This window comes from Peromyscus maniculatus, chromosome 19, assembly GCF_049852395.1.
Source record: "Peromyscus maniculatus bairdii isolate BWxNUB_F1_BW_parent chromosome 19, HU_Pman_BW_mat_3.1, whole genome shotgun sequence".
Taxonomy (NCBI): Eukaryota; Metazoa; Chordata; class Mammalia; order Rodentia; family Cricetidae; genus Peromyscus; species Peromyscus maniculatus.
In genome coordinates, this window is record NC_134870.1 from 27,662,124 (window position 1) to 27,689,009 (window position 26,886).

Here is a 26,886-nt window from a genome sequence, read left to right on the forward strand (position 1 = left end):
AGTGCCTGTTTCTCAAAAGCAGAGTGTTTTTCTTGTAAGGCCGACAGGGGTTCAATACAACTTCCTAAACGGAGTTGATTCACATTGAGTTTCATGTTCTAGCATTAAGTGTTAATTCAGGGTAAGAACACCACTATTGTGCTATTCTGGCCATAAACAGTGCAAATAGCACTCGCTTGGGTTCCCTGCAAATACAGTGTATTCGAATGAAGAGAAGCTCCTGTTTTACTTAGTTTCCAATACTGAGTTGAACTAGATATGCCCCGTTTGTGTAGGAAGCCCAGTTCTCTTGTTCTGAGCTAGCTCACTGTACTGGCCCTATAGGAAACACAGTAGAGTGCAAGAGTGCCTGTTTCTCAAAAGCAGAGTGTTGTTTTTGTAAGGCCGACTGGGGTTCAATACAGCTTCCTTAAGTAGTTGATTCACATTGAGTTTCAAGTTCTAGCATTAAGTGTTAATTCAGGGTAAGAACACCACTATTGTGCTATTCTGGCCATAAACAGTGCAAATAGCACTCGCGTCTCTTCCCAGCAAATACAGTGTATTGGACTGAAGAGAAGCTCCTGTTTTACTTAGTTTCCAATACTGAGTTGAACTAGATATGCCCCGTTTGTGTAGGAAGCACAGTTCTCTTGTTCTGAGCTAGCTCACTGTACTGGCCCTATAGGAAACACAGTAGAGTGCAAGAGTGCCTGTTTCTCAAAAGCAGAGTGTTCTTCTTGTAAGGCCGAGTGGGGTTCAATACAACTTCCTAAACAGAGTTGATTCACATTGAGTTTCAAGTTCTAGCATTAAGTGTTAATTCAGGGTAAGAACACCACTATTGTGCTATTCTGGCCATAAACAGTGCAAATAGCACTCGCGTCTGTTCCCAGCAAATACAGTGTATTGGACTGAAGAGAAGCTCCTGTTTTACTTAGTTTCCAATACTGAGTTGAAATAGATATGCCCCGTTTGTGTAGGAAGCACAGTACTCTTGTTCTGAGCTAGCTCACTGTACTGGCCATATAGGAAACACAGTAGAGCGCAAGAGTGCCTGTTTCTCAAAAGCAGAGTGTTTTTCCTGTAAGGCCCACTGGGGTTCAGTACAACTTCCTAAACGGAGTTGATTCACATTCAGTTTCAAGTTCTAGCATTAAGTTTTAATTCAGGGTAAGAACACCACTATTGTGCTATTCTGGCCATAAACAGTGCAAATAACACTCGCGTCTGTTCCCAGCAAATACAGTGTATTGGACTGAAGAGAAGCTCCTGTTTTACTTAGTTTCCAATACTGAGTTGAACTAGATATGCCCCGTTTGTGTAGGAAGCACAGTTCTCTTGTTCTGAGCTAGCTCACTGTACTGGCCCTATAGGAAACACAGTAGAATGCAAGAGTGCATGTTTCTCAAAAGCAGAGTGTTCTTCTTGTAAGGCCGACTGCGGTTCAATACAACTTCCTAAACGGAGTTGATTCACATTGAGTTTCAAGTTCTAGCATTAAGTGTTAATTCAGGGTAAGAACACAACTATTGTGCTATTCTGGCCATAAACAATGCAAATAGCACTCGCGTCTGTTCCCAGCAAATACAGTGTATTGGACTGAAGAGAAGCTCCTGTTTTACATAGTTTCCACTACTGAGTTGAACTAGATATGCCCCGTTTGTGTAGGAAGCACAGTTCTCTTGTTCTGAGCTAGCTCACTGTACTGGCCCTATAGGAAACACAGTAGAGTGCAAGAGTGCCTGTTTCTCAAAAGCAGAGTGTTTTTCTTGTAAGGCCGATTGGGGTTCAATCCAACTTCCTAAACGGAATTGATTCACATTGAGTTTCAAGTTCTAGCATTAAGTGATAATTCAGGGTAAGAACACCACTATTGTGCTATTCTGGCCATAAACAGTGCAAATAGCACTCGCTTGGGTTCCCTGCAAATACAGTGTATTCGAATGAAGAGAAGCTCCTGTTTTACTTAGTTTCCAATACTGAGTTGAACTAGATATGCCCCGTTTGTGTAGGAAGCACAGTTCTCTTGTTCTGAGCTAGCTCACTGTACTGGCCGTATAGGAAACACAGTACAGTGCAACAGTGCCTGTTTCTCAAAAGCAGAGTGTTTTTCTTGTAAGGCCAACTGGGGTTCAATACAACTTCCTAAACGGAGTTGATTCACATTGAGTTTCAAGTTCTAGCATTAAGTGTTAATTCAGGGTAAGAACACAACTATTGTGCTATTCTGGCCATAAACAGTGCAAATAGCACTCGCGTCTGTTCCCAGCAAATACAGTGTATTGGATTGAAGAGAAGCTCCTGTTTTACTTAGTTTCCAATACTGAGTTGTACTAGATATGCCCCGTTTGTGTAGGAAGCACAGTTCTCTTGTTCTGAGCTAGCTCACTGTACTGGCCCTATGGGAAACACAGTACAGTGCAACAGTGCCTGTTTCTCAAAAGCAGAGTGTTTTTCATGTAAGTCCGACTGGTGTTCAATACAACTTCCTAAACGGTGTAGCTTCACATTGAGTTTCAAGTTCTAGCATTAAGTGTTAATTCAGGGTAAGAACACCACTATTGTGCTATTCTGGCCATAAACAGTGCAAATAGCACTCGCGTCTGTTCCCAGCAAATACAGTGTATTCGACTGAAGAGAAGCTCCTGTTTTACTTAGTTTCCAATACTGAGTTGAACTAGATATGCCCCGTTTGTGTAGGAAGCACAGTTCTCTTGTTCTGAGCTAGCTCACTGTACTGGCCCTATAGGAAACACAGTAGAGTGCAAGAGTGACTGTTTCTCAAAAGCAGAGTGTTGTTTTTGTAAGGCCGACTGGGGTTCAATACAGCGTCCTTAAGTAGTTGATTCACATTGAGTTTCAAGTTCTAGCATTAAGTGTTAATTCAAGGTAAGAACACCACTATTGTGCTATTCTGGCCATTAACAGTGCAAATAGCACTCGCGTCTGTTCCCAGCAAATACAGTGTATTGGACTGAAGAGAAGCTCCTGTTTTACTTAGTTTCCAATACTGAGTTGAACTAGATATGCCCCGTTTGTGTAGGAAGCACAGTTCTCTTGTTCTGAGCTAGCTCACTGTACTGGCCCTATAGGAAACACAGTACAGTGCAACAGTGCCTGTTTCTCAAAAGCAGAGTGTTCTTCTTGTAAGGCCGAGTGGGGTTCAATACAACTTCCTAAACGGATTTGATTCACATTCAGTTTCAAGTTCTAGCATTAAGTGTTAATTCAGGGTAAGAACACCACTATTGTGCTATTCTGGCCATAAACAGTGCAAATAGCACTCGCGTCTGTTCCCAGCAAATACAGTGTATTGGACTGAAGAGAAGCTCCTGTTTTACTTAGTTTCCAATACTGAGTTGAACTAGATATGCCCCGTTTGTGTAGGAAGCACAGTTCTCTTGTTCTGAGCTAGCTCACTGTACTGGCCCTATAGGAAACACAGTAGAGTGCAAGAGTGCCTGTTTCTCAAAAGCAGAGTGTTCTTCTTGTAAGGCCAACTGGGGTTCAATACAACTTCCTAAACGGAGTTGATTCACATTGAGTTTCAAATTCTAGCATTAAGTGTTAATTCAGGGTAAGAACACCACTATTGTGCTATTCTGGCCATAAACAGTGCAAATAGCACTCGCGTCTGTTCCCAGCAAATACAGTGTATTGGACTGAAGAGAAGCTCCTGTTTTACTTAGTTTCCAATACTGAGTTGAACAAGATATGCCCCGTTTGTGTAGGAAGCACAGTTCTCTTGTTCTGAGCTAGCTCACTGTACTGGCCCTATAGGAAACACAGTAGAGCGCAAGAGTGCCTGTTTCTCAAAAGCAGAGTGTTTTTCTTGTAAGGCCGACTGGGGTTCAGTACAACTTCCTAAACGGAGTTGATTCACATTCAGTTTCAAGTTCTAGCATTATGTTTTAATTCAGGGTAAGAACACCACTATTGTGCTATTCTGGCCATAAACAGTGCAAATAGCACTCGCTTGGGTTCCCAGCAAATACAGTGTATTCCACTGAAGAGAAGCTCCTGTTTTACTTAGTTTCCAATACTGAGTTGAACTAGATATGCCCCGTTTGTGTAGGAAGCACAGTTCTCTTGTTCTGAGCTAGCTCACTGTACTGGCCCTACAGGAAACACAGTAGAGTGCAAGAGTGCCTGTTTCTCAAAAGCAGAGTGTTTTTCTTGTAAGGCCGACTGGGGTTCAATCCAACTTCCTAAACGGAGTTGATTCACATTGAGTTTCAAGTTCTAGCATTAAGTGTTAATTCAGGTTAAGAACACCACTCTTGTGCTATTCTGGCCATAAACAGTGCAAATAGCACTCGCTTGGGTTCCCAGCAAATACAGTGTATTGGACTGAAGAGAAGCTCCTGTTTTACTTAGTTTCCAATAATGAGTTGAACTAGATATGCCCCGTTTGTGTAGGAAGCACAGTTCTCTTGTTCTGACCTAGCTCACTGTACTGGCCCTATAGGAAACACAGTACAGTGCAACAGTGCCTGTTTCTCAAAAGCAGAGTGTTTTTCTTGTAAGGCCGACTGGGGTTCAATACAACTTCCTAAACGGAGTTGATTAACATTGAGTTTTAAGTTCTAGCATTAAGTGTTAATTCAGGGTAAGAACACCACTATTGTGCTATTCTGGCCATAAACAGTGCAAATAGCACTCGCGTCTGTTCCCAGCAAATACAGTGTATTGGACTGAAGAGAAGCTCCTGTTTTACTTAGTTTCCAATACTGAGTTGAACTAGATATGCCCCGTTTGTGTAGGAAGCACAGTTCTCTTGTTCTGAGCTAGCTCACTGTACTGGCTCTATAGGAAACACAGTAGAGTGCAAGAGTGCCTGTTTCTCAAAAGCAGAGTGTTTTTCTTGTAAGGCCGACTGGGGTTCAATACAACTTCCTAAACGGAGTTGATTCACATTGAGTTTCAAGTTCTAGCATTAAGTGTTAATTCAGGGTAAGAACACCACTATTGTGCTATTCTGGCCATAAACAGTGCAAATAGCACTCGCGTCTGTTCCCAGCAAATACAGTGTATTGGACTGAAGAGAAGCTCCTGTTTTACTTAGTTTCCAATACTGAGTTGAAATAGATATGCCCCGTTTGTGTAGGAAGCACAGTTCTCTTGTTCTGAGCTAGCTCACTGTACTGGCCCTATAGGAAACACAGTACAGTGCAACAGTGCCTGTTTCTCAAAAGCAGAGTGTTGTTTTTGTAAGGCCGACTGGGGTTCAATACAGCTTCCTTAAGTAGTTGATTCACATTGAGTTTCAAGTTCTAGCATTAAGTGTTAATTCAAGGTAAGAACACCACTATTGTGCTATTCTGGCCATAAACAGTGCAAATAGCACTCGCGTCTGTTCCCAGCAAATACAGTGTATTGGAATGAAGAGAAGCTCCTGTTTAACTTAGTTTCCAATACTGAGTTGAACTAGATATGCCCCGTTTGTGTAGGAAGCACAGTTCTCTTGTTCTGAGCTAGCTCACTGTACTGGCCCTATAGGAAACACTGTAGAGTGCAACAGTGCCTGTTTCTCAAAAGCAGAGTGTTCTTCTTGTAAGGCCGAGTGGGGTTCAATACAACTTCCTAAACGGAGTTGATTCACATTCAGTTTCAAGTTCTAGCATTAAGTGTTAATTCAGGGTAAGAACACCACTATTGTGCTATTCTGGCCATAAACAGTGCAAATAGCACTCGCGTCTGTTCCCAGCAAATACAGTGTATTGGACTGAAGAGAAGCTCCTGTTTTACTTAGTTTCCAATACTGAGTTGAACTAGATATGCCCCGTTTGTGTAGGAAGCACAGTTCTCTTGTTCTGAGCTAGCTCACTGTACTGGCCCTATAGGAAACACAGTAGAGTGCAAGAGTGCCTGTTTCTCAAAAGCAGAGTGTTCTTCTTGTAAGGCCAACTGGGGTTCAATACAACTTCCTAAACGGAGTTGATTCACATTGAGTTTCAAGTTCTAGCATTAAGTGTTAATTCAGGGTAAGAACACCACTATTGTGCTATTCTGGCCATAAACAGTGCAAATAGCACTCGCGTCTGTTCCAAGCAAATACACTGTATTGGACTGAAGAGAAGCTCCTGTTTTACATAGTTTCCAATACTGAGTTGAACTAGATATGCCCCGTTTGTGTAGGAAGCACAGTTCTCTTGTTCTGAGCTAGCTCACTGTACTGGCCCTATAGGAAACACAGTGAGCGCAAGAGTGCCTGTTTCTCAAAAGCAGAGTGTTTTTCTTGTAAGGCCGACTGGGGTTCAGTACAACTTCCTAAACGGAGTTGATTCACATTCAGTTTCAAGTTCTAGCATTAAGTTTTAATTCAGGGTAAGAACACCACTATTGTGCTATTCTGGCCATAAACAGTGCAAATAGCACTCGCTTGGGTTCCCAGCAAATACAGTGTATTCGACTGAAGAGAAGCTCCTGTTTTACTTAGTTTCCAATACTGAGTTGAACTAGATATGCCCCGTTTGTGTAGGAAGCACAGTTCTCTTGTTCTGAGCTAGCTCACTGTACTGGCCCTATAGGAAACACAGTAGAGTGCAAGAGTGCCTGTTTCTCAAAAGCAGAGTGTTTTTCTTGTAAGGCCGACTGGGGTTCAATCCAACTTCCTAAACGGAGTTGATTCACATTGAGTTTCAAGTTCTAGCATTAAGTGTTAATTCAGGTTAAGAACACCACTCTTGTGCTATTCTGGCCATAAACAGTGCAAATAGCACTCGCTTGGGTTCCCAGCAAATACAGTGTATTGGACTGAAGAGAAGCTCCTGTTTTACTTAGTTTCCAATAATGAGTTGAACTAGATATGCCCCGTTTGTGTAGGAAGCACAGTTCTCTTGTTCTGACCTAGCTCACTGTACTGGCCCTATAGGAAACACAGTACAGTGCAACAGTGCCTGTTTCTCAAAAGCAGAGTGTTTTTCTTGTAAGGCCGACTGGGGTTCAATACAACTTCCTAAACGGAGTTGATTAACATTGAGTTTTAAGTTCTAGCATTAAGTGTTAATTCAGGGTAAGAACACCACTATTGTGCTATTCTGGCCATAAACAGTGCAAATAGCACTCGCGTCTGTTCCCAGCAAATACAGTGTATTGGACTGAAGAGAAGCTCCTGTTTTACTTAGTTTCCAATACTGAGTTGAAGTAGATATGCCCCGTTTGTGTAGGAAGCACAGTTCTCTTGTTCTGAGCTAGCTCACTGTACTGGCTCTATAGGAAACACAGTAGAGTGCAAGAGTGCCTGTTTCTCAAAAGCAGAGTGTTTTTCTTGTAAGGCCGACTGGGGTTCAATACAACTTCCTAAACGGAGTTGATTCACATTGAGTTTCAAGTTCTAGCATTAAGTGTTAATTCAGGGTAAGAACACCACTATTGTGCTATTCTGGCCATAAACAGTGCAAATAGCACTCGCGTCTGTTCCCAGCAAATACAGTGTATTGGACTGAAGAGAAGCTCCTGTTTTACTTAGTTTCCAATACTGAGTTGAAATAGATATGCCCCGTTTGTGTAGGAAGCACAGTTCTCTTGTTCTGAGCTAGCTCACTGTACTGGCCCTATAGGAAACACAGTACAGTGCAACAGTGCCTGTTTCTCAAAAGCAGAGTGTTGTTTTTGTAAGGCCGACTGGGGTTCAATACAGCTTCCTTAAGTAGTTGATTCACATTGAGTTTCAAGTTCTAGCATTAAGTGTTAATTCAAGGTAAGAACACCACTATTGTGCTATTCTGGCCATAAACAGTGCAAATAGCACTCGCGTCTGTTCCCAGCAAATACAGTGTATTGGAATGAAGAGAAGCTCCTGTTTAACTTAGTTTCCAATACTGAGTTGAACTAGATATGCCCCGTTTGTGTAGGAAGCACAGTTCTCTTGTTCTGAGCTAGCTCACTGTACTGGCCCTATAGGAAACACTGTAGAGTGCAACAGTGCCTGTTTCTCAAAAGCAGAGTGTTCTTCTTGTAAGGCCGAGTGGGGTTCAATACAACTTCCTAAACGGAGTTGATTCACATTCAGTTTCAAGTTCTAGCATTAAGTGTTAATTCAGGGTAAGAACACCACTATTGTGCTATTCTGGCCATAAACAGTGCAAATAGCACTCGCGTCTGTTCCCAGCAAATACAGTGTATTGGACTGAAGAGAAGCTCCTGTTTTACTTAGTTTCCAATACTGAGTTGAACTAGATATGCCCCGTTTGTGTAGGAAGCACAGTTCTCTTGTTCTGAGCTAGCTCACTGTACTGGCCCTATAGGAAACACAGTAGAGTGCAAGAGTGCCTGTTTCTCAAAAGCAGAGTGTTCTTCTTGTAAGGCCAACTGGGGTTCAATACAACTTCCTAAACGGAGTTGATTCACATTGAGTTTCAAGTTCTAGCATTAAGTGTTAATTCAGGGTAAGAACACCACTATTGTGCTATTCTGGCCATAAACAGTGCAAATAGCACTCGCGTCTGTTCCAAGCAAATACACTGTATTGGACTGAAGAGAAGCTCCTGTTTTACATAGTTTCCAATACTGAGTTGAACTAGATATGCCCCGTTTGTGTAGGAAGCACAGTTCTCTTGTTCTGAGCTAGCTCACTGTACTGGCCCTATAGGAAACACAGTGAGCGCAAGAGTGCCTGTTTCTCAAAAGCAGAGTGTTTTTCTTGTAAGGCCGACTGGGGTTCAGTACAACTTCCTAAACGGAGTTGATTCACATTCAGTTTCAAGTTCTAGCATTAAGTTTTAATTCAGGGTAAGAACACCACTATTGTGCTATTCTGGCCATAAACAGTGCAAATAGCCCTCGCTTGGGTTCCCAGCAAATACAGTGTATTCGACTGAAGAGAAGCTCCTGTTTTACTTAGTTTCCAATACTGAGTTGAACTAGATATGCCCCGTTTGTGTAGGAAGCACAGTTCTCTTGTTCTGAGCTAGCTCACTGTACTGGCCCTATAGGAAACACAGTAGAGTGCAAGAGTGCCTGTTTCTCAAAAGCAGAGTGTTTTTCTTGTAAGGCCGACTGGGGTTCAATCCAACTTCCTAAACGGAGTTGATTCACATTGAGTTTCAAGTTCTAGCATTAAGTGTTAATTCAGGGTAAGAACACCACTCTTGTGCTATTCTGGCCATAAACAGTGCAAATAGCACTCGCGTCTGTTCCCAGCAAATACAGTGTATTGGACTGAAGAGAAGCTCCTGTTTTACTTAGTTTCCAATACTGAGTTGAAATAGATATGCCCCGTTTGTGTAGGAAGCACAGTTCTCTTGTTCTGAGCTAGCTCACTGTACTGGCCCTATAGGAAACACAGTAGAGTGCAAGAGTGCCTGTTTCTCAAAAGCAGAGTGTTGTTTTTGTAAGGCCGACTGGGGTTCAATACAGCTTCCTTAAGTAGTTGATTCACATTGAGTTTCAAGTTCTAGCATTAAGTGTTAATTCAGGGTAAGAACACCACTATTGTGCTATTCTGGCCATAAACAGTGCAAATAGCACTCGCGTCTGTTCCCAGCAAATACAGTGTATTGTACTTAAGAGAAGCTCCTGTTTTACATAGTTTCCAATACTGAGTTGAACTAGATATGCCCCGTTTGTGTAGGAAGCACAGTTCTCTTGTTCTGAGCTAGCTCACTGTACTGGCCCTATATGAAACACAGTAGAGTGCAAGAGTGCCTGTTTCTCAAAAGCAGAGTGTTCTTCTTGTAAGGCCGAGTGGGGTTCAATACAACTTCCTAAACGGAGTTGATTCACATTCAGTTTCAAGTTCTAGCATTAAGTGTTAATTCAGGGTAAGAACACCACTATTGTGCTATTCTGGCCATAAACAGTGCAAATAGCACTCGCGTCTGTTCCCAGCAAATACAGTGTATTCGAATGAAGAGAAGCTCCTGTTTTACTTAGTTTCCAATACTGAGTTGAACTAGATATGCCCCGTTTGTGTAGGAAGCACAGTTCTCTTGTTCTGAGCTAGCTCACTGTACTGGCCCTATAGGAAACACAGTACAGTGCAACAGTGCCTGTTTCTCAAAAGCAGAGTGTTTTTCTTGTAAGGCCGACTGGGGTTCAATACAACTTCCTAAACGGAGTTGATTCACATTGAGTTTCAAGTTCTAGCATTAATTGTTAATTCAGGGTAAGAACACAACTATTGTGCTATTCTGGCCATAAACAGTGCAAATAGCACTCGCGTCTGTTCCCAGCAAATACAGTGTATTGGATTGAAGGGAAGCTCCTGTTTTACTTAGTTTCCAATACTGAGTTGAACTAGATATGCCCCATTTGTGTAGGAAGCACAGTTCTCTTGTGCTGAGCTAGCTCACTGTACTGGCCCTATAGGAAACACAATACAGTGCAACAGTGCCTGTTTTTCAAAAGCAGAGTGTTTTTCATGTAAGGCCGACTGGGGTTCAATACAACTTCCTAAACGGTGTTGCTTCACATTGAGTTTCAAGTTGTAGCATTAAGTGTTAATTCAGGGTAAGAACACCACTATTGTGCTATTCTGGCCATAAACAGTGCAAATAGCACTCGCGTCTGTTCCCAGCAAATACAGTGTATTGGACTGAAGAGAAGCTCCTGTTTTACTTAGTTTCCAATACTGAGTTGAACTAGATATGCCCCGTTTGTGTAGGAAGCACAGTTCTCTTGTTCTGAGCTAGCTCACTGTACTGGCCCTATAGGAAACACAGTAGAGTGCAAGAGTGCCTGTTTCTCAAAAGCAGAGTGTTGTTTTTGTAAGGCCGACTGGGGTTCAATACAGCTTCCTTAAGTAGTTGATTCACATTGAGTTTCAAGTTCTAGCATTAAGTGTTAATTCAAGGTAAGAACACCACTATTGTGCTATTCTGGCCATAAACAGTGCAAATAGCACTCGCGTCTGTTCCCAGCAAATACAGTGTATTGGAATGAAGAGAAGCTCCTGTTTTACTTAGTTTCCAATACTGAGTTGAACTAGATATGCCCCGTTTGTGTAGGAAGCACAGTTCTCTTGTTCTGAGCTAGCTCACTGTACTGGCCCTATAGGAAACACAGTACAGTGCAACAGTGCCTGTTTCTCAAAAGCAGAGTGTTCTTCTTGTAAGGATGAGTGGGGTTCAATACAACTTCCTAAACGGAGTTGATTCACATTCAGTTTCAAGTTCTAGCATTAAGTGTTAATTCAGGGTAAGAACACCACTATTGTGCTATTCTGGCCATAAACAGTGCAAATAGCACTCGCGTCTGTTCCCAGCAAATACAGTGTATTGGACTGAAGAGAAGCTCCTGTTTTACTTAGTTTCCAATACTGAGTTGAACTAGATATGCCCCGTTTGTGTAGGAAGCACAGTTCTCTTTTTCTGAGCTAGCTCACTGTACTGGCCCTATGGGAAACACAGTAGAGTGCAAGAGTGCCTGTTTCTCAAAAGCAGAGTGTTCTTCTTGTAAGGCCAACTGGGGTTCAATACAACTTCCTAAACGGAGTTGATTCACATTGAGTTTCAAGTTCTAGCATTAAGTGTTAATTCAGGGTAAGAACACCACTATTGTGCTATTCTGGCCATAAACAGTGCAAATAGCACTCGCGTCTGTTCCCAGCAAATACAGTGTATTGGACTGAAGAGAAGCTCCTGTTTTACTTAGTTTCCAATACTGAGTTGAACTAGATATGCCCCGTTTGTGTAGGAAGCACAGTTCTCTTGTTCTGAGCTAGCTCACTGTACTGGCCCTATAGGAAACACAGTAGAGTGCAAGAGTGCCTGTTTCTCAAAAGCAGAGTGTTGTTTTTGTAAGGCCGACTGGGGTTCAATACAGCTTCCTTAAGTAGTTGATTCACATTGAGTTTCAAGTTCTAGCATTAAGTGTTAATTCAAGGTAAGAACACCACTATTGTGCTATTCTGGCCATAAACAGTGCAAATAGCACTCGCGTCTGTTCCCAGCAAATACAGTGTATTGGAATGAAGAGAAGCTCCTGTTTTACTTAGTTTCCAATACTGAGTTGAACTAGATATGCCCCGTTTGTGTAGGAAGCACAGTTCTCTTGTTCTGAGCTAGCTCACTGTACTGGCCCTATAGGAAACACAGTACAGTGCAACAGTGCCTGTTTCTCAAAAGCAGAGTGTTCTTCTTGTAAGGCCGAGTGGGGTTCAATACAACTTCCTAAACGGAGTTGATTCACATTCAGTTTCAAGTTCTAGCATTAAGTGTTAATTCAGGGTAAGAACACCACTATTGTGCTATTCTGGCCATAAACAGTGCAAATAGCACTCGCGTCTGTTCCCAGCAAATACAGTGTATTGGACTGAAGAGAAGCTCCTGTTTTACTTAGTTTCCAATACTGAGTTGAACTAGATATGCCCCGTTTGTGTAGGAAGCACAGTTCTCTTTTTCTGAGCTAGCTCACTGTACTGGCCCTATGGGAAACACAGTAGAGTGCAAGAGTGCCTGTTTCTCAAAAGCAGAGTGTTCTTCTTGTAAGGCCAACTGGGGTTCAATACAACTTCCTAAACGGAGTTGATTCACATTGAGTTTCAAGTTCTAGCATTAAGTGTTAATTCAGGGTAAGAACACCACTATTGTGCTATTCTGGCCATAAACAGTGCAAATAGCACTCGCGTCTGTTCCCAGCAAATACAGTGTATTGGACTGAAGAGAAGCTCCTGTTTTACTTAGTTTCCAATACTGAGTTGAACAAGATATGCCCCGTTTGTGTAGGAAGCACAGTTCTCTTGTTCTGAGCTAGCTCACTGTACTGGCCCTATAGGAAACACAGTAGAGCGCAAGAGTGCCTGTTTCTCAAAAGCAGAGTGTTTTTCTTGTAAGGCCGACTGGGGTTCAGTACAACTTCCTAAACGGAGTTGATTCACATTCAGTTTCAAGTTCTAGCATTATGTTTTAATTCAGGGTAAGAACACCACTATTGTGCTATTCTGGCCATAAACAGTGCAAATAGCACTCGCTTGGGTTCCCAGCAAATACAGTGTATTCGACTGAAGAGAAGCTCCTGTTTTACTTAGTTTCCAATAATGAGTTGAACTAGATATGCCCCGTTTGTGTAGGAAGCACAGTTCTCTTGTTCTGAGCTAGCTCACTGTACTGGCCCTATAGGAAACACAGTAGAGTGCAAGAGTGCCTGTTTCTCAAAAGCAGAGTGTTTTTCTTGTAAGGCCGACTGGGGTTCAATCCAACTTCCTAAACGGAGTTGATTCACATTGAGTTTCAAGTTCTAGCATTAAGTGTTAATTCAGGGTAAGAACACCACTCTTGTGCTATTCTGGCCATAAACAGTGCAAATAGCACTCGCGTCTGTTCCCAGCAAATACAGTGTATTGGACTGAAGAGAAGCTCCTGTTTTACTCAGTTTCCAATACTGAGTTGAAATAGATATGCCCCGTTTGTGTAGGAAGCACAGTTCTCTTGTTCTGAGCTAGCTCACTGTACTGGCCCTATAGGAAACACAGTAGAGTGCAAGAGTGCCTGTTTCTCAAAAGCAGAGTGTTCTTCTTGTAAGGCCAACTGGGGTTCAATACAACTTCCTAAATTGAGTTGATTCACATTTAGTTTCAAGTTCAGGCATTAAGTGTTAATTCAGGGTAAGAACACCACTATTGTGCTATTCTGGCCATAAACAGTGCAAATAGCACTCGCGTCTGTTCCCAGCAAATACAGTGTATTGGACTGAAGAGAAGCTCCTATTTTACTTAGTTTCCAATACTGAGTTGAACTAGATATGCCCCGTTTGTGTAGGAAGCACAGTTCTCTTGTTCTGAGCTAGCTCACTGTACTGGCTCTATAGGAAACACAGTAGAGTGCAAGAGTGCCTGTTTCTCAAAAGCAGAGTGTTTTTCTTGTAAGGCCGACTGGGGTTCAATACAACTTCCTAAACGGAGTTGATTCACATACAGTTTCAAGTTCTAGCATTAAGTGTTAATTCAGGGTAAGAACACCACTATTGTGCTATTCTGGCCATAAACAGTGCAAATAGCACTCGCGTCTGTTCCCAGCAAATACAGTGTATTGGACTGAAGAGAAGCTCCTGTTTTACTTAGTTTCCAATACTGAGTTGAACTAGATATGCCCCGTTTGTGTAGGAAGCACAGTTCTCTTGTTCTGAGCTAGCTCACTGTACTGGCCCTATAGGAAACCCAGTAGAGTGCAAGAGTGCCTGTTTCTCAAAAGCAGAGTGTTGTTTTTGTAAGGCCGACTGGGGTTCAATACAGCTTCCTTAAGTAGTTGATTCACATTGAGTTTCAAGTTCTAGCATTAAGTGTTAATTCAAGGTAAGAACACCACTATTGTGCTATTCTGGCCATAAACAGTGCAAATAGCACTCGCGTCTGTTCCCAGCAAATACAGTGTATTGGAATGAAGAGAAGCTCCTGTTTAACTTAGTTTCCAATACTGAGTTGAACTAGATATGCCCCGTTTGTGTAGGAAGCACAGTTCTCTTGTTCTGAGCTAGCTCACTGTACTGGCCCTATAGGAAAAACAGTACAGTGCAACAGTGCCTGTTACTCAAAAGCAGAGTGTTCTTCTTGTAAGGCCGAGTGGGGTTCAATACAACTTCCTAAACGGAGTTGATTCACATTGAGTTTCAAGTTCTAGCATTAAGTGTTAATTCAGGGTAAGAACACCACTATTGTGCTATTCTGGCCATAAACAGTGCAAATAGCACTCGCGTCTGTTCCCAGCAAATACAGTGTATTGGACTGAAGAGAAGCTCCTGTTTTACTTAGTTTCCAATACTGAGTTGAACTAGATATGCCCCGTTTGTGTAGGAAGCACAGTTCTCTTGTTCTGAGCTAGCTCACTGTACTGGCCCTATAGGAAACACAGTAGAGTGCAAGAGTGCCTGTTTCTCAAAAGCAGAGTGTTCTTCTTGTAAGGCCATCTGGGGTTCAATACAACTTCCTAAACGGAGTTGATTCACATTGAGTTTCAAGTTCTAGCATTAAGTGTTAATTCAGGGTAAGAACACCACTATTGTGCTATTCTGGCCATAAACAGTGCAAATAGCACTCGCGTCTGTTCCCAGCAAATACAGTGTATTGGACTGAAGAGAAGCTCCTGTTTTACTTAGTTTCCAATACTGAGTTGAACAAGATATGCCCCGTTTGTGTAGGAAGCACAGTTCTCTTGTTCTGAGCTAGCTCACTGTACTGGCCCTATAGGAAACACAGTAGAGCGCAAGAGTGCCTGTTTCTCAAAAGCAGAGTGTTTTTCTTGTAAGGCCGACTGGGGTTCAGTACAACTTCCTAAACGGAGTTGATTCACATTCAGTTTCAAGTTCTAGCATTATGTTTTAATTCAGGGTAAGAACACCACTATTGTGCTATTCTGGCCATAAACAGTGCAAATAGCACTCGCTTGGGTTCCCAGCAAATACAGTGTATTCGACTGAAGAGAAGCTCCTGTTTTACTTAGTTTCCAATACTGAGTTGAGCTAGATATGCCCCGTTTGTGTAGGAAGCACAGTTCTCTTGTTCTGAGCTAGCTCACTGTACTGGCCCTATAGGAAACACAGTAGAGTGCAAGAGTGCCTGTTTCTCAAAAGCAGAGTGTTTTTCTTGTAAGGCCGACTGGGGTTCAATCCAACTTCCTAAACGGAGTTGATTCACATTGAGTTTCAAGTTCTAGCATTAAGTGTTAATTCAGGGTAAGAACAACACTCTTGTGCTATTCTGGCCATAAACAGTGCAAATAGCACTCGCGTCTGTTCCCAGCAAATACAGTGTATTGGACTGAAGAGAAGCTCCTATTTTACTTAGTTTCCAATACTGAGTTGAACTAGATATGCCCCGTTTGTGTAGGAAGCACAGTTCTCTTGTTCTGAGCTAGCTCACTGTACTGGCTCTATATGAAACACAGTAGAGTGCAAGAGTGCCTGTTTCTCAAAATCAGAGTGTTTTTCTTGTAAGGCCGACTGGGGTTCAATACAACTTCCTAAACGGAGTTGATTCACATTCAGTTTCAAGTTCTAGCATTAAGTGTTAATTCAGGGTAAGAACACCACTATTGTGCTATTCTGGCCATAAACAGTGCAAATAGCACTCGCGTCTGTTCCCAGCAAATACAGTGTATTGGACTGAAGAGAAGCTCCTGTTTTACTTAGTTTCCAATACTGAGTTGAACTAGATATGCCCCGTTTGTGTAGGAAGCACAGTTCTCTTGTTCTGAGCTAGCTCACTGTACTGGCCCTATAGGAAACCCAGTAGAGTGCAAGAGTGCCTGTTTCTCAAAAGCAGAGTGTTGTTTTTGTAAGGCCGACTGGGGTTCAATACAGCTTCCTTAAGTAGTTGATTCACATTGAGTTTCAAGTTCTAGCATTAAGTGTTAATTCAAGGTAAGAACACCACTATTGTGCTATTCTGGCCATAAACAGTGCAAATAGCACTCGCGTCTGTTCCCAGCAAATACAGTGTATTGGAATGAAGAGAAGCTCCTGTTTTACTTAGTTTCCAATACTGAGTTGAACTAGATATGCCCCGTTTGTGTAGGAAGCACAGTTCTCTTGTTCTGAGCTAGCTCACTGTACTGGCCCTATAGGAAACACAGTAGAGTGCAAGAGTGCCTGTTTCTCAAAAGCAGAGTGTTCTTCTTGTAAGGCCGACTGGGGTTCAATCCAACTTCCTAAACGGAGTTGATTCACATTGAGTTTCAAGTTCTAGCATTAAGTGTTAATTCAGGGTAAGAACACCACTATTGTGCTATTCTGGCCATAAGCAGTGCAAATAGCACTCGCTTGGGTTCCCAGCAAATACAGTGTATTGGACTGAAGAGAAGCTCCTGTTTTACTTAGTTTCCAATACTGAGTTGAACTAGATATGCCCCGTTTGTGTAGGAAGCACAGTTCTCTTGTTCTGAGCTAGCTCACTGTACTGGCCCTATAGGAAACACGGTACAGTGCAACAGTGCCTGTTTCTCAAAAGCAGAGTGTTTTTCTTGTAAGGCCAACTGGGGTTCAATACAACTTCCTAAACGGAGTTGATTCACATTGAGTTTCAAGTTCTAGCATTAAGTGTTAATTCAGGGTAAGAACACCACTATTGTGCTATTCTGGCCATAAACAGTGCAAATAGCACTCGCGTCTGTTCCCAGCAAATACAGTGTATTGGACTGAAGAGAAGCTCCTGTTTTACTTAATTTCCAATAATGAGTTGAACTAGATATTACCCGTTTGTGTAGGAAGCACAGTTCTCTTGTTCTGACCTAGCTCACTGTACTGGCCCTATAGGAAACACAGTACAGTGCAACAGTGCCTGTTTCTCAAAAGCAGAGTGTTTTTCTTGTAAGGCCGACTGGGGTTCAATACAACTTCCTAAACGGAGTTGATTAACATTGAGTTTCAAGTTCAGGAATTAAGTGTTAATTCAGGGTAAGAACACCACTATTGTGCTATTCTGGCCATAAACAGTGCAAATAGCACTCGCGTCTATTCCCAGCAAATACAGTGTATTGGACTGAAGAGAAGCTCCTATTTTACTTAGTTTCCAATACTGAGTTGAACTAGATATGCCCCGTTTGTGTAGGAAGCACAGTTCTCTTGTTCTGAGCTAGCTCACTGTACTGGCTCTATAGGAAACACAGTAGAGTGCAAGAGTGCCTGTTTCTCAAAAGCAGAGTGTTTTTCTTGTAAGGCCGACTGGGGTTCAATACAACTTCCTAAACGGAGTTGATTCACATTCAGTTTCAAGTTCTAGCATTAAGTGTTAATTCAGGGTAAGAACACCACTATTGTGCTATTCTGGCCATAAACAGTGCAAATAGCACTCGCGTCTGTTCCCAGCAAATACAGTGTATTGGACTGAAGAGAAGCTCCTGTTTTACTTAGTTTCCAATACTGAGTTGAACTAGATATGCCCCGTTTGTGTAGGAAGCACAGTTCTCTTGTTCTGAGCTAGCTCACTGTACTGGCCCTATAGGAAACCCAGTAGAGTGCAAGAGTGCCTGTTTCTCAAAAGCAGAGTGTTGTTTTTGTAAGGCCGACTGGGGTTCAATACAGCTTCCTTAAGTAGTTGATTCACATTGAGTTTCAAGTTCTAGCATTAAGTGTTAATTCAAGGTAAGAACACCACTATTGTGCTATTCTGGCCATAAACAGTGCAAATAGCACTCGCGTCTGTTCCCAGCAAATACAGTGTATTGGACTGAAGAGAAGCTCCTGTTTTACTTAGTTTCCAATACTGAGTTGAACTAGATATGCCCCGTTTGTGTAGGAAGCACAGTTCTCTTGTTCTGAGCTAGCTCACTGTACTGGCCCTATAGGAAACACAGTAGAGTGCAAGAGTGCCTGTTTCTCAAAAGCAGAGTGTTCTTCTTGTAAGGCCAACTGGGGTTCAATACAACTGCCTAAACGGAGTTGATTCACATTGAGTTTCAAGTTCTAGCATTAAGTGTTAATTCAGGGTAAGAACACCACTATTGTGCTATTCTGGCCATAAACAGTGCAAATAGCACTCGCGTCTGTTCCCAGCAAATACAGTGTATTGGACTGAAGAGAAGCTCCTGTTTTACTTAGTTTCCAATACTGAGTTGAACAAGATATGCCCCGTTTGTGTAGGAAGCACAGTTCTCTTGTTCTGAGCTAGCTCACTGTACTGGCCCTATAGGAAACACAGTAGAGCGCAAGAGTGCCTGTTTCTCAAAAGCAGAGTGTTTTTCTTGTAAGGCCGATTGGGGTTCAGTACAACTTCCTAAACGGAGTTGATTCACATTCAGTTTCAAGTTCTAGCATTATGTTTTAATTCAGGGTAAGAACACCACTATTGTGCTATTCTGGCCATAAACAGTGCAAATAGCACTCGCGTCTGTTCCCAGCAAATACAGTGTATTGGACTGAAGAGAAGCTCCTATTTTACTTAGTTTCCAATACTGAGTTGAACTAGATATGCCCCGTTTGTGTAGGAAGCACAGTTCTCTTGTTCTGAGCTAGCTCACTGTACTGGCTCTATAGGAAACACAGTAGAGTGCAAGAGTGCGTGTTTCTCAAAAGCAGAGTGTTTTTCTTGTAAGGCCGACTGGGGTTCAATACAACTTCCTAAACGGAGTTGATTCACATTCAGTTTCAAGTTCTAGCATTAAGTGTTAATTCAGGGTAAGAACACCACTATTGTGCTATTCTGGCCATAAACAGTGCAAATAGCACTCGCGTGTGTTCCCAGCAAATACAGTGTATTGGACTGAAGAGAAGCTCCTGTTATACTTAGTTTCCAATACTGAGTTGAACTAGATATGCCCCGTTTGTGTAGGAAGCACAGTTCTCTTGTTCTGAGCTAGCTCACTGTACTGGCCCTATAGGAAACCCAGTAGAGTGCAAGAGTGCCTGTTTCTCAAAAGCAGAGTGTTGTTTTTGTAAGGCCGACTGGGGTTCAATACAGCTTCCTTAAGTAGTTGATTCACATTGAGTTTCAAGTTCTAGCATTAAGTGTTAATTCAAGGTAAGAACACCACTATTGTGCTATTCTGGCCATAAACAGTGCAAATAGCACTCGCGTCTGTTCCCAGCAAATACAGTGTATTGGAATGAAGAGAAGCTCCTGTTTTACTTAGTTTCCAATACTGAGTTGAACTAGATATGCCCCGTTTGTGTAGGAAGCACAGTTCTCTTGTTCTGAGCTAGCTCACTGTACTGGCCCTATAGGAAAAACAGTACAGTGCAACAGTGCCTGTTTCTCAAAAGCAGAGTGTGCTTCTTGTAAGGCCGAGTGGGGTTCAATACAACTTCCTAAACGGACTTGATTCACATTCAGTTTCAAGTTCTAGCATTAAGTGTTAATTCAGGGTAAGAACACCACTATTGTGCTATTCTGGCCATAAACAGTGCAAATAGCACTCGCGTCTGTTCCCAGCAAATACAGTGTATTGGACTGAAGAGAAGCTCCTGTTTTACTTAGTTTCCAATACTGAGTTGAACTAGATATGCCCCGTTTGTGTAGGAAGCACAGTTCTCTTGTTCTGAGCTAGCTCACTGTACTGGCCCTATAGGAAACACAGTAGAGTGCAAGAGTGCCTGTTTCTCAAAAGCAGAGTGTTCTTCTTGTAAGGCCAACTGGGGTTCAATACAACTTCCTAAACGGAGTTGATTCACATTGAGTTTCAAGTTCTAGCATCAAGTGTTAATTCAGGGTAAGAACACCACTATTGTGCTATTCTGGCCATAAACAGTGCAAATAGCACTCGCGTCTGTTCCCAGCAAATACAGTGTATTGGACTGAAGAGAAGCTCCTGTTTTACTTAGTTTCCAATACTGAGTTGAACAAGATATGCCCCGTTTGTGTAGGAAGCACAGTTCTCTTGTTCTGAGCAGGCTCACTGTACTGGCCCTATAGGAAACACAGTAGAGCGCAAGAGTGCCTGTTTCTCAAAAGCAGAGTGTTTTTCTTGTAAGGCCGACTGGGGTTCAGTACAACTTCCTAAACGGAGTTGATTCACATTCAGTTTCAAGTTCTAGCATTATGTTTTAATTCAGGGTAAGAACACCACTATTGTGCTATTCTGGCCATAAACAGTGCAAATAGCACTCGCGTCTGTTCCCAGCAAATACAGTGTATTGGACTGAAGAGAAGCTCCTATTTTACTTAGTTTCCAATACTGAGTTGAACTAGATATGCCCCGTTTGTGTAGGAAGCACAGTTCTCTTGTTCTGAGCTAGCTCACTGTACTGGCTCTATATGAAACACAGTAGAGTGCAAGAGTGCCTGTTTCTCAAAAGCAGAGTGTTTTTCTTGTAAGGCCGACTGGGGTTCATACAACTTCCTAAACGGAGTTGATTCACATTCAGTTTCAAGTTCTAGCATTAAGTGTTAATTCAGGGTAAGAACACCACTATTGTGCTATTCTGGCCATAAACAGTGCAAATAGCACTCGCGTCTGTTCCCAGCAAATACAGTGTATTGGACTGAAGAGAAGCTCCTGTTTTACTTAGTTTCCAATACTGAGTTGAACTAGATATGCCCCGTTTGTGTAGGAAGCACAGTTCTCTTGTTCTGAGCTAGCTCACTGTACTGGCCCTATAGGAAACACAGTAGAGTGCAAGAGTGCCTGTTTCTCAAAAGCAGAGTGTTGTTTTTGTAAGGCCGACTGGGGTTCAATACAGCTTCCTTAAGTAGTTGATTCACATTGAGTTTCAAGTTCTAGCATTAAGTGTTAATTCAAGGTAAGAACACCACTATTGTGCTATTCTGGCCATAAACAGTGCAAATAGCACTCGCGTCTGTTCCCAGCAAATACAGTGTATTGGAATGAAGAGAAGCTCCTGTTTTACTTAGTTTCCAATACTGAGTTGAACTAGATATGCCCCGTTTGTGTAGGAAGCACAGTTCTCTTGTTCTGAGCTAGCTCACTGTACTGGCCCTATAGGAAACACAGTAGAGTGCAAGAGTGCCTGTTTCTCAAAAGCAGAGTGTTCTTCTTGTAAGGCCGACTGGGGTTCAATCCAACTTCCTAAACGGAGTTGATTCACATTGAGTTTCAAGTTCTAGCATTAAGTGTTAATTCAGGGTAAGAACACCACTATTGTGCTATTCTGGCCATAAGCAGTGCAAATAGCACTCTCTTGGGTTCCCAGCAAATACAGTGTATTGGACTGAAGAGAAGCTCCTGTTTTACTTAGTTTCCAATACTGAGTTGAACTAGATATGCCCCGTTTGTGTAGGAAGCACAGTTCTCTTGTTCTGACCTAGCTCACTGTACTGGCCCTATAGGAAACACAGTACAGTGCAACAGTGACTGTTTCTCAAAAGCAGAGTGTTTTTCTTGTAAGGCCGACTGGGGTTCAATACAACTTCCTAAACGGAGTTGATTAACATTGAGTTTCAAGTTCAGGCATTAAGTGTTAATTCAGGGTAAGAACACCACTATTGTGCTATTCTGGCCATAAACAGTGCAAATAGCACTCGCGTCTATTCCCAGCAAATACAGTGTATTGGACTGAAGAGAAGCTCCTATTTATCTTAGTTTCCAATACTGAGTTGAACTAGATATGCCCCGTTTGTGTAGGAAGCACAGTTCTCTTGTTCTGAGCTAGCTCACTGTACTGGCTCTATAGGAAACACAGTAGAGTGCAAGAGTGCCTGTTTCTCAAAAGCAGAGTGTTTTTCTTGTAAGGCCGACTGGGGTTCAATACAACTTCCTAAACGGAGTTGATTCACATTCAGTTTCAAGTTCTAGCATTAAGTGTTAATTCAGGGTAAGAACACCACTATTGTGCTATTCTGGCCATAAACAGTGCAAATAGCACTCGCGTCTGTTCCCAGCAAATACAGTGTATTGGACTGAAGAGAAGCTCCTGTTTTACTTAGTTTCCAATACTGAGTTGAACTAGATATGCCCCGTTTGTGTAGGAAGCACAGTTCTCTTGTTCTGAGCTAGCTCACTGTACTGGCCCTATAGGAAACCCAGTAGAGTGCAAGAGTGCCTGTTTCTCAAAAGCAGAGTGTTGTTTTTGTAAGGCCGACTGGGGTTCAATACAGCTTCCTTAAGTAGTTGATTCACATTGAGTTTCAAGTTCTAGCATTAAGTGTTAATTCAAGGTAAGAACACCACTATTGTGCTATTCTGGCCATAAACAGTGCAAATAGCACTCGCGTCTGTTCCCAGCAAATACAGTGTATTGGACTGAAGAGAAGCTCCTGTTTTACTTAGTTTCCAATACTGAGTTGAACTAGATATGCCCCGTTTGTGTAGGAAGCACAGTTCTCTTGTTCTGAGCTAGCTCACTGTACTGGCCCTATAGGAAACACAGTACAGTGCAACAGTGCCTGTTTCTCAAAAGCAGAGTGTTCTTCTTGTAAGGCCGAGTGGGGTTCAATACAACTTCCTAAACGGAGTTGATTCACATTCAGTTTCAAGTTCTAGCATTAAGTGTTAATTCAGGGTAAGAACACCAGTATTGTGCTATTCTGGCCATAAACAGTGCAAATAGCACTCGCGTATGTTCCCAGCAAATACAGTGTATTGGACTGAAGAGAAGCTCCTGTTTTACTTAGTTTCCAATACTGAGTTGAACTAGATATGCCCCGTTTGTGTAGGAAGCACAGTTCTCTTGTTCTGAGCTAGCTCACTGTACTGGCCCTATAGGAAACACAGTAGAGTGCAAGAGTGCCTGTTTCTCAAAAGCAGAGTGTTCTTCTTGTAAGGCCAACTGGGGTTCAATACAACTTCCTAAACGGAGTTGATTCACATTGAGTTTCAAGTTCTAGCATTAAGTGTTAATTCAGGGTAAGAACACCACTATTGTGCTATTCTGGCCATAAACAGTGCAAATAGCACTCGCGTCTGTTCCCAGCAAATACAGTGTATTGGACTGAAGAGAAGATCCTGTTTTACTTACTTTCCAATACTGAGTTGAACAAGATATGCCCCGTTTGTGTAGGAAGCACAGTTCTCTTGTTCTGAGCTAGCTCACTGTACTGGCCCTATAGGAAACACAGTAGAGCGCAAGAGTGCCTGTTTCTCAAAAGCAGAGTGTTTTTCTTGTAAGGCCGATTGGGGTTCAGTACAACTTCCTAAACGGAGTTGATTCACATTCAGTTTCAAGTTCTAGCATTATGTTTTAATGCAGGGTAAGAACACCACTATTGTGCTATTCTGGCCATAAACAGTGCAAATAGCACTCGCTTTGGTTCCCAGCAAATACAGTGTATTCGACTGAAGAGAAGCTCCTGTTTTACTTAGTTTCCAATACTGAGTTGAGCTAGATATGCCCCGTTTGTGTAGGAAGCACAGTTCTCTTGTTCTGAGCTAGCTCACTGTACTGGCCCTATAGGAAACACAGTAGAGTGCAAGAGTGCCTGTTTCTCAAAAGCAGAGTGTTTTTCTTGTAAGGCCGACTGGGGTTCAATCCAACTTCCTAAACGGAGTTGATTCACATTGAGTTTCAAGTTCTAGCATTAAGTGTTAATTCAGGGTAAGAACACCACTCTTGTGCTATTCTGGCCATAAACAGTGCAAATAGCACTCGCGTCTGTTCCCAGCAAATACAGTGTATTGGACTGAAGAGAAGCTCCTATTTTACTTAGTTTCCAATACTGAGTTGAACTAGATATGCCCCGTTTGTGTAGGAAGCACAGTTCTCTTGTTCTGAGCTAGCCCACTGTACTGGCTCTATAGGAAACACAGTAGAGTGCAAGAGTGCCTGTTTCTCAAAAGCAGAGTGTTTTTCTTGTAAGGCCGACTGGGGTTCAATACAACTTCCTAAACGGAGTTGATTCACATTCAGTTGCAAGTTCTAGCATTAAGTGTTAATTCAGGGTAAGAACACCACTATTGTGCTATTCTGGCCATAAACAGTGCAAATAGCACTCGCGTCTGTTCCCAGCAAATACAGTGTATTGGACTGAAGAGAAGCTCCTGTTTTACTTAGTTTCCAATACTGAGTTGAACTAGATATGCCCCGTTTGTGTAGGAAGCACAGTTCTCTTGTTCTGAGCTAGCTCACTGTACTGGCCCTATAGGAAACACAGTACAGTGCAACAGTGCCTGTTTCTCAAAAGCAGAGTGTTGTTTTTGTAAGGCCGACTGGGGTTCAATACAGCTTCCTTAAGTAGTTGATTCACATTGAGTTTCAAGTTCTAGCATTAAGTGTTAATTCAAGGTAAGAACACCACTATTGTGCTATTCTGGCCATAAACAGTGCAAATAGCACTCGCGTCTGTTCCCAGCAAATACAGTGTATTGGACTGAAGAGAAGCTCCTGTTTTACTTAGTTTCCAATACTGAGTTGAAATAGATATGCCCCGTTTGTGTAGGAAGCACAGTTCTCTTGTTCTGAGCTAGCTCACTGTACTGGCCCTATAGGAAACACAGTACAGTGCAACAGTGCCTGTTTCTCAAAAGCAGAGTGTTTTTCTTGTAAGGCCGACTGGGGTTCAATACAACTTCCTAAACGGAGTTGATTCACATTCAGTTTCAAGTTCTAGCATTAAGTGTTAATTCAGGGTAAGAACACGACTATTGTGCTATTCTGGCCATAAACAATGCAAATAGCACTCGCGTGGGTTCCCAGCAAATACAGTGTATTGGACTGAAGAGAAGCTCCTGTTTTACTTAGTTTCCAATACTGAGTTGAACTAGATATGCCCTGTTTGTGTAGGAAGCACAGTTCTCTTGTTCTGAGCTAGCTCACTGTACTGGCCCTATAGGAAACCCAGTAGAGTGCAAGAGTGCCTGTTTCTCAAAAGCAGAGTGTTGTTTTTGTAAGGACGACTGGGGTTCAATACAGCTTCCTTAAGTAGTTGATTCACATTGAGTTTCAAGTTCTAGCATTAAGTGTTAATTCAAGGTAAGAACACCACTATTGTGCTATTCTGGCCATAAACAGTGCAAATAGCACTCGCGTCTGTTCCCAGGAAATACAGTGTATTGGACTGAAGAGAAGCTCCTGTTTTACTTAGTTTCCAATACTGAGTTGAACTAGATATGCCCCGTTTGTGTAGGAAGCACAGTTCTCTTGTTCTGAGCTAGCTCACTATACTGGCCCTATAGGAAACACAGTACAGTGCAACAGTGCCTGTTTCTCAAAAGCAGAGTGTTCTTCTTGTAAGGCCGAGTGGGGTTCAATACAACTTCCTAAACGGAGTTGATTCACATTCAGTTTCAAGTTCTAGCATTAAGTGTTAATTCAGGGTAAGAACACCACTATTGTGCTATTCTGGCCATAAACAGTGCAAATAGCACTCGCGTCTGTTCCCAGCAAATACAGTGTATTGGACTGAAGAGAAGCTCCTGTTTTACTTAGTTTCCAATACTGAGTTGAACTAGATATGCCCCGTTTGTGTAGGAAGCACAGTTCTCTTGTTCTGAGCTAGCTCACTGTACTGGCCCTATAGGAAACACAGTAGAGTGCAAGAGTGCCTGTTTCTCAAAAGCAGAGTGTTCTTCTTGTAAGGCCAACTGGGGTTCAATACAACTTCCTAAACGGAGTTGATTCACATTGAGTTTCAAGTTCTAGCATTAAGTGTTAATTCAGGTTAAGAACACCACTATTGTGCTATTCTGGCCATAAACAGTGCAAATAGCACTCGCGTCTGTTCCCAGCAAATACAGTGTATTGGACTGAAGAGAAGCTCCTGTTTTACTTAGTTTCCAATACTGAGTTGAACAAGATATGCCCCGTTTGTGTAGGAAGCACAGTTCTCTTGTTCTGAGCTAGCTCACTGTACTGGCCCTATAGGAAACACAGTAGAGCGCAAGAGTGCCTGTTTCTCAAAAGCAGAGTGTTTTTCTTGTAAGGCCGACTGGGATTCAGTACAGCTTCCTAAACGGAGTTGATTCACATTCAGTTTCAAGTTCTAGCATTATGTTTTAATTCAGGGTAAGAACACCACTATTGTGCTATTCTGGCCATAAACAGTGCAAATAGCACTCGCTTGGGTTCCCAGCAAATACAGTGTATTCGACTGAAGAGAAGCTCCTGTTTTACTTAGTTTCCAATACTGAGTTGAGCTAGATATGCCCCGTTTGTGTAGGAAGCACAGTTCTCTTGTTCTGAGCTAGCTCACTGTACTGGCCCTATAGGAAACACAGTAGAGTGCAAGAGTGCCTGTTTCTCAAAAGCAGAGTATTTTTCTTGTAAGGCCGACTGGGGTTCAATCCAACTTCCTAAACGGAGTTGATTCACATTGAGTTTCAAGTTCTAGCATTAAGTGTTAATTCAGGGTAAGAACACCACTCTTGTGCTATTCTGGCCATAAACAGTGCAAATAGCACTCGCGTCTGTTCCCAGCAAATACAGTGTATTGGACTGAAGAGAAGCTCCTGTTTTACTTAGTTTCCAATACTGAGTTGAAATAGATATGCCCCGTTTGTGTAGGAAGCACAGTTCTCTTGTTCTGAGCTAGCTCACTGTACTGGCCATATAGGAAACACAGTAGAGTGCAAGAGTGCCTGTTTCTCAAAAGCAGAGTGTTCTTCTTGTAAGGCCAACTGGGGTTCAATACAACTTCCTAAACGG